Source organism: Balaenoptera acutorostrata, chromosome 14, assembly GCF_949987535.1.
Source record: "Balaenoptera acutorostrata chromosome 14, mBalAcu1.1, whole genome shotgun sequence".
Classification (NCBI taxonomy): domain Eukaryota; kingdom Metazoa; phylum Chordata; class Mammalia; order Artiodactyla; family Balaenopteridae; genus Balaenoptera; species Balaenoptera acutorostrata.
The window spans coordinates 27,299,535-27,313,597 of NC_080077.1; the positions used below are offsets into that span (position 1 = coordinate 27,299,535).

At 40.0% G+C, this 14,063-nt stretch overlaps 1 pseudogene; it reads left to right on the forward strand.

The window, feature by feature from the left end:
* Positions 1–1,368: 1,368 nt before the first annotated feature.
* On the forward strand, positions 1,369–6,094 carry LOC130704721 (heterogeneous nuclear ribonucleoprotein A3-like; annotated as a pseudogene).
* Positions 6,095–14,063: the final 7,969 nt, after the last annotated feature.

Sequence of the window (14,063 nt, forward strand, 5' to 3'; positions counted from 1 at the left end):
ACTCTGTAGAGAAAATTAGGCTTTTGGTAATCAGCATTGAAACACATTTTGCTCAAGTAATCACTCTTCTACTCCCATTTTCTTAGTAAACACCCACTGAAAATGGAGGAAGTCTGTGACTAAATAATAACCCTAAGAGGCTTTCTCTCACTTAAGCAAAATGAATTTTTATAATTGTAAGGTAGCTGCTTATAGATACTGATGTCCACAAAAGGTAACAAATTTCTTCAATATTGCATGCTCCCTCTACCCAATAACTGTTCTTTAACTCAACAATTTTCCTTCAACACAGGATCATGGAATAAATATTCTTTTCCTTATAAATTAAGTTGATCCAGACTTTGATGTAAAATAACAATGAAGACAGATTAACAAAGATAAGATTGAGTTTAGTCATTTGCCTATGGATTTTTATCTTCCATTCTATACTAGTATTCCTAAGGAGAAACAGATGAGGTCAAAAACATAGTATAACTAACATTTATTTAACTTCAAAGGAACACAAATCTTTGTTTCTGTGGGATTGTTGGGCCCCTGGTCAGCATCAATTTCATTCTAATGGACACTCTGTTTTCTGTTTTACAATTTACATTTGAATTCCAAATATTTCCCTTTGATACATTTCCAAAAGACGATTCAGAGAAATTGTCTGTTTTTTCTTTTAAGTGCAACATTAAAATCTCCTTCTATGCCACGCCCCTGGATGCCTCATTAAAATTTTTAAAAAGTCATCACCTTTGTTCTATCCACGGAGGTTTCTGGGGGGAAAGGGAGGTTGGAACAAGATGAAGAGGATGTTTTCATCAGAGGAGAATTGTTCCAGGATGAAAAAGCTCACAGGAATATATGATGTGTTTCAGAAGAATGAAGGAGAAAAAAAACAAAGGCTGGGAGAAATCTTCTCCTGTGGGTGTCAGCCCCGCCAGAGACACTGCTCACGAATGACATGTTTCAGATCACTTGACAGGGTCATGCAAGCAACAGAAAGCTATATGGTTTTTAGTCTTCAGGTAGCGGTGAAATGATAATGTGGGTGGATCAGGGGGAAAAAATGAGCTTCTCATTTTGTATTTAAATTACTTTTGAGCTAGTTCTAGACTGTGGAGGAGTCGATAAGCCACTCGATTCATACACACTCACACCTCCCTCCTCCTCCACATCCTCACCAAAGTTTCCCACAGACTTGCTCTAGCCAACTCATCACTCACTCAAATTGCATTTATGGAGGGACTGGTACATGTGGGCATCGTGTTATGCCCTGGCAAAACAGATGAAAGAACACATTTCCTGCCTCTAATGGGAAAGTCAGGCAAGTAGACAGACAATCACAATGCAGGGAGGGAAGTGTCCTGTTCCGAGCAGGATGCTATGAACCAGGCACCCAACCCAGCTGGGGCTGGAGTGCAGAAGGCGAAGGTGAGAGAATCCTTCCCAGAGCTGACTGTGTTTTGAAAGATGAATGGAAGTTGTTCAGAAAAGCGAAGGACATTCCTGGCAATCTCAGCTGCGCAATCTCAAGATATAAGATATGGAATGAAAAAGTGAAATTCGGAAAAGAGAGCCAGGGCAATCATAGAGGGTCTTGAAGGCTATACTAAGAGCTTGACCTTCACTCTGAAGTAGATGGGAAGCGATGACTAGCATGTTTAAGAAGGGATTAATCTGATTTGCATTCACAGCATCAGTGTGGTACATAGGCTGTCACCTCCTTTCTAAATGACTCAAATCAAGAAAACCAACTAGGATAAAAGGCAGGGCTAGGGACTTCCCTGGTGGTCCAGTGGTTAAGACTCCATGCTCCCAATGCAGGGGGCCCGGGTTTGATCCCTGGTTGGGGAACTAAGATCCCACATACCGCAACTAAGCCCACGAGCCGCAACTACTGAGCCCACGCACTCTAGAGCCCAGTGCCACAACTAGAGAAGCCCGAGAGCCGCAAGTAGAGAAGCCCACGAGCCGCAAGTAGAGAAGTCCACGCACCGCAACAAAGAGCCTGCGTGCCACAATGAAGACCCAGCGCAGCCAAAATAAATAAATAATTTTTTTAAAAAAAGACTAAATAATAATAGTTAAAAAGAAAAGGCCGGGTTAGAGCAGTGAGTGTGAGGACAAGAGACACATAAGCTTCAAGAGGATTTATAAGAAACAAGGGTACCAAACCTATCGATGGATTCGTTGCTAGTAGTGAGGGAGAGCTAAAGCGACAGCATAGATGGTGGTACAATTCAGGGCTCAGGAATAGGGAGCCTGATAGAGGAGGAGGAAATGGAGAGAGCGGCAATAGTGGACACAGCTGAGACGAGATGAGTTTAATCAATGCAGCATCCCACGGGCGATTGATACAGAGACGTAGAGCTCAGGAGACTGGGCACGATAGAAAGACACATTTGGGTGCCATCTGGCAGGTAGGAGGAGTCACAGGTGGGGGTGAGATGGTCAAGGAGAGGTAGGGAGCCCTGGAGATCACCTGCATTTCAGGGACCCTGAAAAAGAGACTGAGAAGCAGTGGGCAGATGGGCAGAATGAAAACCATGAGAGCCATGTAAAATCCAAGGAGGGAATGTGTTTCAGAGACAGAGTGATCGACAGGGACAAACGCCACAGAAAAGTAATAAGATCAAGCTAAAGAAGGGACTTGACTTTTGTAAGCGTGGCATCTTTGAGGATCTTCCAGAGCGGTTGCAGTGGGGCGGTGGGGCTAGAACCCAGATCTCAGAGACTGAAGACTGAATGGGAGATGCGAGCGCGCAAACAGCAGAGCAGACTCAAATTTCAGGAAGCTTGACATCGAAAGCTAGTGGAAAGAGGGGACGGGAAATAGTCAGGAGACTCAGGTCAAGGAGGAACGTGTGTGTGTGTGTGTGTGTGTGTGTGTGTGAGAGAGAGAGACAGAGACAGAGAGAGAGAGAGAGAAAGAGGGAGAGGGAGAGAGAGGGAGGGAGACAGAGGTGAGTTTTGCTTTAATAAGGTGCTGTCACCTTCTATTTCCTGCCTGCTGAGAACTCTGGGACTAATCTGATCCATTTCTCAGGTTTTAAATGAAAAAAATTAGTGGTGTGTGTGGTGCAGGAATTCATACAACACTTAGTGCCTGTCAGACCGTTGTGTGTTTTTTCCCTTTTACCATCCCAGCAGTTCTACCGTAAGGGCATTATTATATTCTCTCTTTAAGCTTCTCAGGAAATTGAGTCAGAAATGTCCACTGGTTTGCCCACAGCCCAGGGTACATAAACCATCGAGCTGGAATTTGGTTCCAGGTCTATCTGAATCTAAAGCACCGAGGGCCTGGGATTGAGAGCGTCAGCCACTCTCTAGCAATTTCACCTCTAGGAGCTTGTTCCCTTCTCCATGAGATGAAAGCTTTGGACCAGGAGGTCACAATCATGCCTTCCTTCTAGTGCACCAGGCCGTCAAGACCCAAGAGTTCCGTCCAAGAAGCAAATCACTCGGTAAACAAACCATGTGATAATCCATCTATTTATCTTCTTGCCACTTTAACTCCCATCTACACACCTGAACACACAATTCTATTCTTTTCAAACTCCAATTTAAGTCTAGGAGGAACTGAGTTAGTTTTAGCACCCCAAGCGGCTGGCTCAGCAGGACAAAGGCCCATTACACTAAACACAAACGCCCTTACTGAGTAGTTTCAGAAAAGTTAATCTGGAAGGAGATCTTTCTTCTTTCTCTTTATACCAGGTTTCTTAATACATACACACACACACACACACACACACACACACACACACACACATATTTTTATTTTAACTTGTCATTGATATGTAATATACATTCGCAATAGTGCACACACCTTAAGTATGTAGCTTGATCAATTTTCGCAAGATGAACATATCCTTGTAACCAGCACCCAAATGGCTGCCTCTTTCTGAGAATTATTTGTTCTTTGTTTCCACAGTTATAAAGCTTCCTTGATAATTCAACTCTTTACCTCACAGTGAATTTAGAAGGGCTAGCTAATTATAGCTTTAACTGTAAAACACTTTGACAAACTTGAAGTAGTTAGAGAGCTGCTTAAATTGATTATAATGTCACATGGTTTCTACTTAAATTATTTCACCTGGGAAAATGTCAAACTGTCCTCATTAACAGATCATGAAAGAGATGTGTTTGAAATTCAGTTTAATGGAGACCCGTGAATTTTTTTTTAAACCATTGGAAGGCAGCTTGTTAACCTGAAATATTCCTGTTTGAGTTTTGAGTCAGCCTCTTTCCCTTCTCATAGCTCTTTCTACATTCCTTTTTCTGTAGCAATGGGAAATTTTGTGTTCAAAAGTAATAGTGGTCCCCCCAAACCTCTATGTATTACAAGTTGGTTATCACCAGTCCTTGGCTTCAACTGTTGGTTTTCAGGCATTGTTAATAATGTCTTCTACAAAGCCACATTCATATTTTAACCTTCTCCAGATATGGACCACCTTTCAGAGTCTGATCTCATTCTAGGTCATTTCTAATCCGGAGGGGCATTGTTTGAAACAGCTCAGGTAGACTCATCTATCTCAATGTGGGATGAATGAGCAGAAAAGCACCTGGCCTCTTTTGAGGATGGTGCTTCTACCTCAAGGGGAAGCGGGAAGGGAGAACCCTGTATGTGACAAGGACTCTGATGGTGAAATCTAGAGAATCCCAGCGTGAACAGTAAGAAAGGTTGATTTAGCTGCACAAGATTTTGGTCCCAGAAAGTCAATAGCACATCAGCCATTGTGGTTATTCCACAATGATATGAACAGAGGAAGAATAATGCTTTTTGTGGCACCTGAGAAGGAGTCTCATTAACATTATTTCTACTTACTGATGCTTGGTGTCCAGTCATTCCAGCCTGCCTGGGAATTGCTGGAATGATTTGTCCCCTTTCCAATAGTTACTTTGATAAATCTAGTCATTTCACGTAGCCTCTATGAAATTCGTTTTTCTTCCACTTACTAACCTGTCTGAAGGATCTGGCTCACAATCTAGACTTGTACTATCTGTAGACCAATAGTTCTCATTCCCAAATTATATGCCTCTAATCTTTCAAGCTTAGAGACTTACCAGGGGAGTGAAATTTAATCCTGCTTTGGTAGTTAGTAACTTTATTCTGCCTTGGAGCAAACGTCTATAGTTTGCAAATGAAAGGTCTGTTGTTTTGTTTTGTTTTGCTTTTGGTACTGACATGTACTATTTTGGATTGTTAGGTCACTTGCAATGTACATATATCTTAGCTTCCCAAGGAGAATGTTAGCTCCTTGAGAGCAGGAGCTAAGTCTTATGTACATTTCTTTGTGTGCCCAAAGTGCCCTACTCAACAAAGTGCCCAAGAAATATTTGTTACCTGGATGATTGGTCAAGGAAAAAAAGAAGCCTAATAGATCATATTAATATTTTTCAAGTTTAGGAATATACTCTCTAATTTTGATCTGTCATGGTAGCTGTATAAATCCAGAGTCTTTTTCAAATTTAAACCACTGTTGCAGACACTAAAATCCATCATCCGAGAAGGTTGAGTATCACTCAGAGAGAGTGATAACACCTTTCTTTTAATGATTCTAATAAGAGCTTTGGACAAGGACCAATCATACTCCATCTCAGAAAAGGAAGACTCGTGGAGGTGGGTCTGGCAACTTCATGGGTCGTGGAGGAAACTTTGGAGGCGGTGGAGGTAACTTTGGCCGTGGTGGAAACTTTGGTGGAAGAGGAGGCTATGGTGGTGGAGGTGGTGGCAGCAGAGGTAGTTATGGAGGAGATGATGGTGGATATGATGGATTTGGAGGCGACGGTGGTAACTATGGCGGTGGTCCTGGTTACAGTAGTAGAGGAGGCTGTGGTGGTGGTGGACCAGGATATGGAAACCAAGGTGGAGGATATGGTGGCAGTGAGGGGGGGGGGGTATGATGGTTACAGTGAAGGAGGAAATTTTGGAGGTAACTACAGTGGTGGTGGGAGCTATAATGATTTTGGAAATTATAGTGGACAACAGCAGTCAAATTATGGACCCATGAAGGGGGGCCGTTTTGGTGGAAGAAGCCCGGGAAGTCCCTATGGTGGTGGTTATGGATCTGATGGTGGAGGTGGTGGATATGGTAGCAGAAGGTTCTAAAAACCCAGAAGAAAAGGGCTACAGTTCTTAGCAGGAGAGAGAGCGAGGAGTTGTCAGGAAAGCTGCAGGTTACTTTGAGACAGTCGTCCCAAAATCATTAGAGGAACTGTAAAAATCTGCCACAGAAGGAACGATGATCCATAGTCAGAAAAGTTACTGCAGCTTAAACAGGAAACCCTTCTTGTTCAGGACTGTCCTAGCCACAGTTTGCAAAAAGTGCAGCTATTGATTAATGTAATGTAGTGTCAATTAAATGTACATTCCTGAGGTCTTTTATCTGTTGTAGCTTTTTCTTTTTCTTTTTCTTTTTATTAAATCAGGTATATTGCCCTGTAAATTGTGGTAGTGGTACCAGGAATAAAAAATTAAGGAAGTTTTAACTTTTCAATATTTGTGTAGTTCAGTTTTTCTACATTTTAGTACAGAAACTTTAACAAAATGCAGTTTTGAAGGTGTTTCCTTGTGAGTTAACAAGTAAAGAAGATCATTGTTAATTACTATTTTGAATGAATTTTGCTAAAGTTAACTGTAAAGAAACACCTACTGACTTGCAGTTTAAGGGGATCTATTCTCCCCATTTCCAAACCATGAAATGAATGGGCTCTGACATGTGGAGAGTATAGATATTTGTATGTTTGCAATGTGTGTTTTAGATGATAGAACTGGGTATTTAAATTAACATATTTGTGAATTTAATAGCATTAAGGTTTACCTTCAAATGAAAAATCTCAAAATTCCTATTTGGTTTTTGTGCATTTTCTTTCAAAATGTAATCATATGATTTTAGAGTATTAGCTTTGCTGAGAGTCCTAGCTGTGTTTAGAACATCTCCATTCTACATTCACCTTGGTCACATGTGAACTGCTGCCATAATTTTATTTGGGTGAAGAATGTCTACTGCCCTCTGTTTAAATTCTGGAAAGGGATAGTGAATGTTTTCCCTTTCCTCTCACCTTAAGAAACATTCTTAAAATCTTCAAAATACAGGACCACTAAGCCTGCTGCATCTGAGCAAATTAGTGGCTACCTTTTTTTTTCCTTTTTAAAGCACAAGAGGCCCATAAATTTTCAGTTACTTTCCTTGGTTTAATATATATATATTTTGATACAAGCTCTCAGAGCAAGAGAATAAAAATCATGCATTGTTGAACCCTTAAAAAAAAAAAAGACTTTTTTCCCATAAGCAGCTAATAAAACCATCACAAACAAGCTAGATGCTTCTCTACAAAATATTTTAGGTTATATTCTTACTCTCAGTTTTGCCAATTCATACAGTCTTAGGAAAACATCATTTTACATATCTGACAATGAAAATTATTCTCTCAGCAAAGTGCAACACCTCAAGCAAATCCATGAGAATGACATGAAGAGAAGCAAATAAGAAAGGCACTTTGGGATGCATGGAAATGAACAATGTAGGGACTTCATTGACCTTCTCAGAGAAGACAGTCTTTATAACTCTTGAATAGTGGTATTATTAAGTATTTCAAATGCAAAAATATGGATATATCTGTTTTGCTAATTAAGATGTCTGTTTAACACAAGTATTTGGCACCTCATTTAAATAATTATCTACCAGGGTACCTTGCACTTCTATGTTGTATATTAAGAGTGTTCAATCAGGAGAAATTCTAGCCTGCTTAGGAATGTTTGTTAGTTAACAAATTTGGAGATTTTAATTAGAGTGCCTCCAGCTTTGGGAAAATCCTCAAAGTTAAGCCAATAAAAATTACAGTTCTCATTGTTCATCCAGAACTAATAACAGTCTCTGGCAGGCATTTGAATGCATTCTCAGCCACAAAGTCGTAGCTCCATTGATTAGGCAGGCCTCTTTTAGAAAGCCACCTTTCCTACCCTTCCACAGCTGGACTCATCCAGCTTTGCTAGTTTCCCTGAGGATCTTTTTCCAGTTTTGAACCTGAAAACAAAACAACCAAAAACAAATTCTTTGTCCCTAAATGTCCAGCTTACATAACAGTGACTTGCCTAGGTTTGAGGACAACATAATTTGCAAGTAAGAAATGCAGGGCCGACTTAATAAAAAGGGAAGAAGAATTAACTGGATGTCTGTGGTATAATTTGGTTTTAACATTTTGACAACACTATCATAGCAGGAAATTCAGGGAGGATTTTCAGTGCATCACTGTTTTTCAAGGTCTGTTATGGAAGGGCCTGTGAACTCCTTTTATTACAAGTGTTTCTTTGTTTGAAAACATATTTTCAACACAGAAGGGATTCATGCATTGAGCAAGCACTTACTAAATGCATACTAGGTGCTATAAAGCACATGGTCACTAGAAATACAAAGATGAACAAACCCAAGCCCTGCTCCGTGGAAGCTCCGTCTAGTGGGGACACAAATACACAAACACAAATAAAAACATAACTGGTGGAACGGTGGGGGGAGTCCTCTAACAGGTGTTGACGTGCATCCTTCTGGGAGAGGCTTGAGGAAGCTGAACAGGTTCTTCCGATGCGGTCACTTTCTTTTTTTTCCCCCATGTGGTAACTTGCTAACCTAAACAGTGTTTAGAATCTGTAAAGCAAGTTTCTGCAAAGCAAATCATTTATTTCGTTTTTAGTCAGATTTTGACATATTAAGCTTTTAAGAATAACCAAGGTGTATTCATTGTTCTTAAAACAACAGCAAAAACAAAGAAACTAAAAAACTTAATCCTGAAGCTCTTTGATCATCCCAGTTTTCAAAGAGGAAAACTGAGACCACCCTGGGTAATAATGGGAGCCTGGTGTAAAGCATATGCTCCTGCCTTGCAGTTCTTCATACACATCTTTAACTTCCTGCTAACGTTGAAGGACTTGGTAACTAGATTGGTTTCTATTTTGGCAATTAGTCAACTGTCCTCTAAAGGGAAAAACCTCCTTAATTTTCTTATTGAACCATTAAACCTAAAAATCCTATTGGACCCAGGGCTTCTATTTGATTCTCAAACAATACCTCCAATAATATGCATTTTTTCCCTTTGCATTTGAGTTGGTGACTACATATTTTTCTCTTTATCATTGTGTTTTAATCAGAGGTTCTCTTGGGTGTGACTTAGATTGTGTTAGCACTGGATACATATATATATCAGGGATATATATCATATACATATATATATTAGATTGTGTTAGCACTGGATAAACATATACATATATATATATCATGTATATATATATCAGATACAGACCACTGGTTCACTCCCAACATCAGTAAACTCTTCTGCTGTCCTAATTAAGGATCCTTTCTCAACAGCAAGAAAACAAATAATCCCATTAAAAAAGGGACCAAAGACTTTAACAGATACCTCACTGAAGAAGATATACAGATGGCAAATAAGCATATGGAAAGATGCTCCACATCATATATCATCAGGGAAATGCAAATTAAAACAACAGTAAGATACCACTACACACATATTAGAATGGCCAATATCTGGAACACTGACAACACCAAATGCTAGTGAAGATATGGAGCAGCAGGAACTCTCATCCATTGCTGGTGGAATGCAAAATGGTACAATCTCTTTGGAAGACAGTTTGGCAGTTTCTTACAAAACTAAATATACTCTTACCATACTATCCAGAAATCATATTCCTTGGTATTTACCCGAAGGAGTTGAAAACTTGAATCCACACAAAAACCCAGATGTTTTTGCAGCTTTATTCATAATTGCCAAAACTTGGAAGCAACCAAAATACCCTTCAGAAGGTAAATGGATAAGTAAACCATGGTACATCCAGAAAATGGAATATTATTCAGCACTGAAAAATAATGAGCTATCAAGCCATGAAAGGACATGGAAACTAAAATACATATTATTAAGTAGGGAAAGAAGCCAGTCTGAAAAGGTTAAATATTGTATGATTCCAACTACATAACCTTCTGGAAAAGGCAAAACTATGGAAACAACAAAAGGATCAGTGGTTGCCAGGGGATGGGAGTGTGGGGGAGGGATGAATAGGCAGACCACAGAGGATTTTTAGGGCATGAAAATACTCTGTATGATATTATAATGATGGATGTGTGTACATTTGTCGAAACCCACAGAATATACAACACCAAGAGTGAACTGTAATGCAAACTATGGACTTAGAGGGATGTGTCAATGCAGACTAATCAATTGTAACAAATATATCACTGATGGGGGATGTTGATAATGGGGGAGGCCATGCATTGTGTAGGGTATCTCTGTACTTTCCTCTCAATTTCACTGTGAACCTAAAAATGCTCTAAGAATATAAAGTTTTTTTTTTTTTAAAGGCTCCCTTGTTTTCTGCTCATTCACTGTCTTCTATGGTTCCTTCTTCCCTCACTCACTTGGTTCACTCTCTTGCTGTCTCTTTTCTAGTGTTACCCTTGGATGTTGCCAAGCTTCCTTAAGGTAACTCAGTGCTAACTGAGGAGCCACTAACTGTTCTGTGAAGACCCACATTTCTCCAAACTCAGTGTGACTGTTATCTCAGGGTGTCTTCTTTTGTGGGCCCCATTAGGGAGATTGCTGGCCTCCAATGGGCCCAGTCTAATCATTTCCTATTTATTAGTTATATTGATCACCATGCCCAGAGGGATGACAAAAACCCTGGCACAGATATTAACTCCACAATACAGAACAAATTTGTTCATCGGCCAAGAGCTCTTTCAAACACTGTTCAAAAGATTAAAGAAAGGCCAGGACAATTTCACCCTTCATTTTTTGTCTGACCTATTTCTACCATTCCTGTCTGAATTGTTAACAATGTTCTATATTATTTTTCAAGACAAGCATCCTAGCCAAAAAAAAAAAAAAAAAAGTTTCTTTATGAACATTTTTATTGGATTGAGTCAGAGCAAGTCTCCTAAAACCTGACTGCATGGAGCCCTGGGGCGCCAAGAGTGCTGAGTGAGAGCTCCCCATCTCGCTGAGCAGACCTCCAAACAGTCTGCACCAAGCCTCCCTACCTCTGCCTTTTATGCAGAGACTACACAGCCAATTCCTTACCCAGCAGATTCAATTTACAGCATTTTATTTTCCAAGAATGGCACTTTAGGGAAATCAGGCTTACCAATCAAACCATCTTAGAAGAGCTTATAATCCAATGTAGTTTCCAATTGAATGAGAAAACTGAAGTTGTGCTTTGATTTTTCGTGACTTGGTTTTCTTTTGTCAGTCAGTCAACAGATATTTATTGAGTGCTGGACCGCGTTCCAGGCACAGTGCTGGGCAGTGGGAAATAGGGCAGTCAAGACAGTGGAATACCTGCCTTTGTGCAGTGAACTGTCTGGCTTACTGACTCCCTTTCCACAATCATCTCTCCATATGGTGATGGAATTAAAGGGGACAGTGTTTGTTTACAAAGCCATTCATCACATGGGAGAGGTAGCGCCATCCTATGATTACTGCAGCGCTCTGGAAGGCTTAGGGAATATTAGGTAAAGTGAATTTGCCTTTATACCATCACAATGACAGTAAGTGCCTACAGAAATGGCCGTTTACCAAGTCAGTAATAACGTTTATAAAATATATTGCAGATTTTGGAAGACACCCACTAGGCGAATAGCAAAATGTAAAACTTTCCCCAATTTGCCTGTCTAATTCATTTGAAAATTGAACATTACTCCTGAAAGGAAAATAGGAAACTGGTCTTTTGAACTGGCCTGCTTGCAATGGGCTGCTTTAAGGGTAACTGGGCATAGCAATCATTGATGAGAAAGGATGGTAGCCCTTCGGAGAACTGGGCAATCAGTGTGAAAGCACTCCACATATAGTCAGGACTTTTGAATTTCAGACATGACCTGTGTTAACTTCCACTAATCCAAGGCAGGGGTGCTATATAGCAGAGATTTATAACTGGTGATGTTTTATTAAATCACACAATACATTAACACTCTAGATTCATCATAATTGTGTGGAAAGCCAGTCCAAGACCAACAGCATCTCTCATTCATTAAGAGATCTTTGATACACGGAGACATACACACACACGGCTATTTTGCATGAAGCCAAATAGCCAAACAAAAAGCAAGAAATTTGGTCCACTGTCCAGATCTCTCTGAATTAGGTCTGCATCAAGATAGAAAAACATCAAGATTATCAAGTTTTTAAATTTTTCAACAGGTGTTTTGGCATCAAACAATTGAAATCAACCTTTGTCTCTTCCATCACACCACAGGAAAAGGTTGATCCAGAGGCAGAAATGAACCAAACATATCTGGGATTACATCATGTGAAGAGACATAATCAAAGGCATGCCCTTTGATAATAAGTAATTGTTCTCTCTGTTGCACCAAATTTACTTTATGGGTTATTTTGAGGACATATCACTGAAGTTAATCCATTGCTACATTCTTGCAAGCTCTGAAGATCTACCGAATTAGTTTATAATAAAGGATGGATTTAAGAAAAGTGATGGTTTCTACCCTTTTGCTTTCATGTTCCATAATCTTTTCTGTAGTGAAATAAAAGGAACAAATGGCAAACAGACATTACTCAGATAGCTAGGGAAAAAATTGATTTGCTTATTTGAACATAGTTGATATATTCAATTGACTCTGTTGGCGTGAACCATGAACTAATTCTTATTTAAGTTCTACTGTAGAATATTGTGCTCGTTGGAACTCCACCCACTGTGAATGAAATCAATGGAAAAAAATTGGATAGTAGTAGCTTACTCTTATATACAGTACTGTGCGTTCAGCAATTCTGTAAATTAGAGTAAAATTATGTAGTGGGTATAGGAATTGTGGAGCCCTGGGACGTTGCTGGTTACAAATGGAGTGTTGGTCAAGATGACGGAGGGAAGGAGCAGAAGAAAGAGAGTAGGTGGGTGCCCTCAATCCCTGTCTCTTTTTTTCAAAATCATTGTCTTTCTCACTGTGACAAGTGAGGTGACAGTGTTTCGGTGAGAACACTGGCTAAACTGCTGAACTAAAAAGAATCCTGAGTACAGAAGCTCAACAAACAAGTGTATTTCTCTCTCACAGTAGTCTGAAAGTAGGGGTAGGGTTGTAATGGTAGAAAACCTCACTCACAGGATTATTCAGGTTCCCAGCTTTCTTCTAAAGGTGTTTTGTCATAGCTGGGTCAGTGCCACATCCACAGTCCAGCCATGGGACAGGAAAGAGAGAGAGGAAAGGACAAGCAGGTTTCTTTTACTTTTTAAAAATATGCATACCATACAATTCACCCGTTTAAAGTGTACAGGTCAATGGACTTGGGTATATTACATTATTAATTTTTCTAATAGTGGTAAAATATATTGCTATGGACTGAATGTGACCCTCCCCAAATTCATATGTTGAGGTCCTAATCCTCAGTGTGGTGGTATTTGGAGGTGGGACTTTGGGGAGATGATTGGATTTGGATGAGGTCATGTAGGTAGAGCCCCACGATGGGATTGGTGCCCATGTAAGGGGATGAACAGCCCAGAGCTCTCACTTAGCCAAGTAAGGACCTGGCAAGAGAGTGACTGTCTACATAAGCCAGGAAGCGGGTCCTTACAGAACCCAACCGTGCTGGCACCCTGATCGTGGACTTCCAGCTTCCATGACTGTGAAAATAAATGTTTGTGGTTTAAAATGGTATTTGGTTATAGCTGTGTTACCAGACTATATATAGTAAAGTTTGCCCTTTTAACCATTTTTAAGTATACAATTCAATGGCACTGATTCCATTCACAAGGTTGTGCAACCATCACTACTATCCATTTCCAAAACTTTCTCGTCAACAAGCAAGTTTCTTTTAAACAAGTGATATGGGCATCGTCCTCATTCTATTCATTCATATCCCATTGGCTGCAGCTAGTTGCAGGGAGACTTGGGATTGTAGTCTGAGGTCTGCAGCTAAAGCAAGGCGCTCCAGTACCAGAAGGAAGAGGGGAGAAGGAATGCCTGGGGAAAACTAAGTGCCCACCAAAGGTATTTATCTAAAATAAAATCTTTGTCTCTTTTGTAAGAACAATAACCCATTTATGAAGTCTCCCCTCTCAAGAC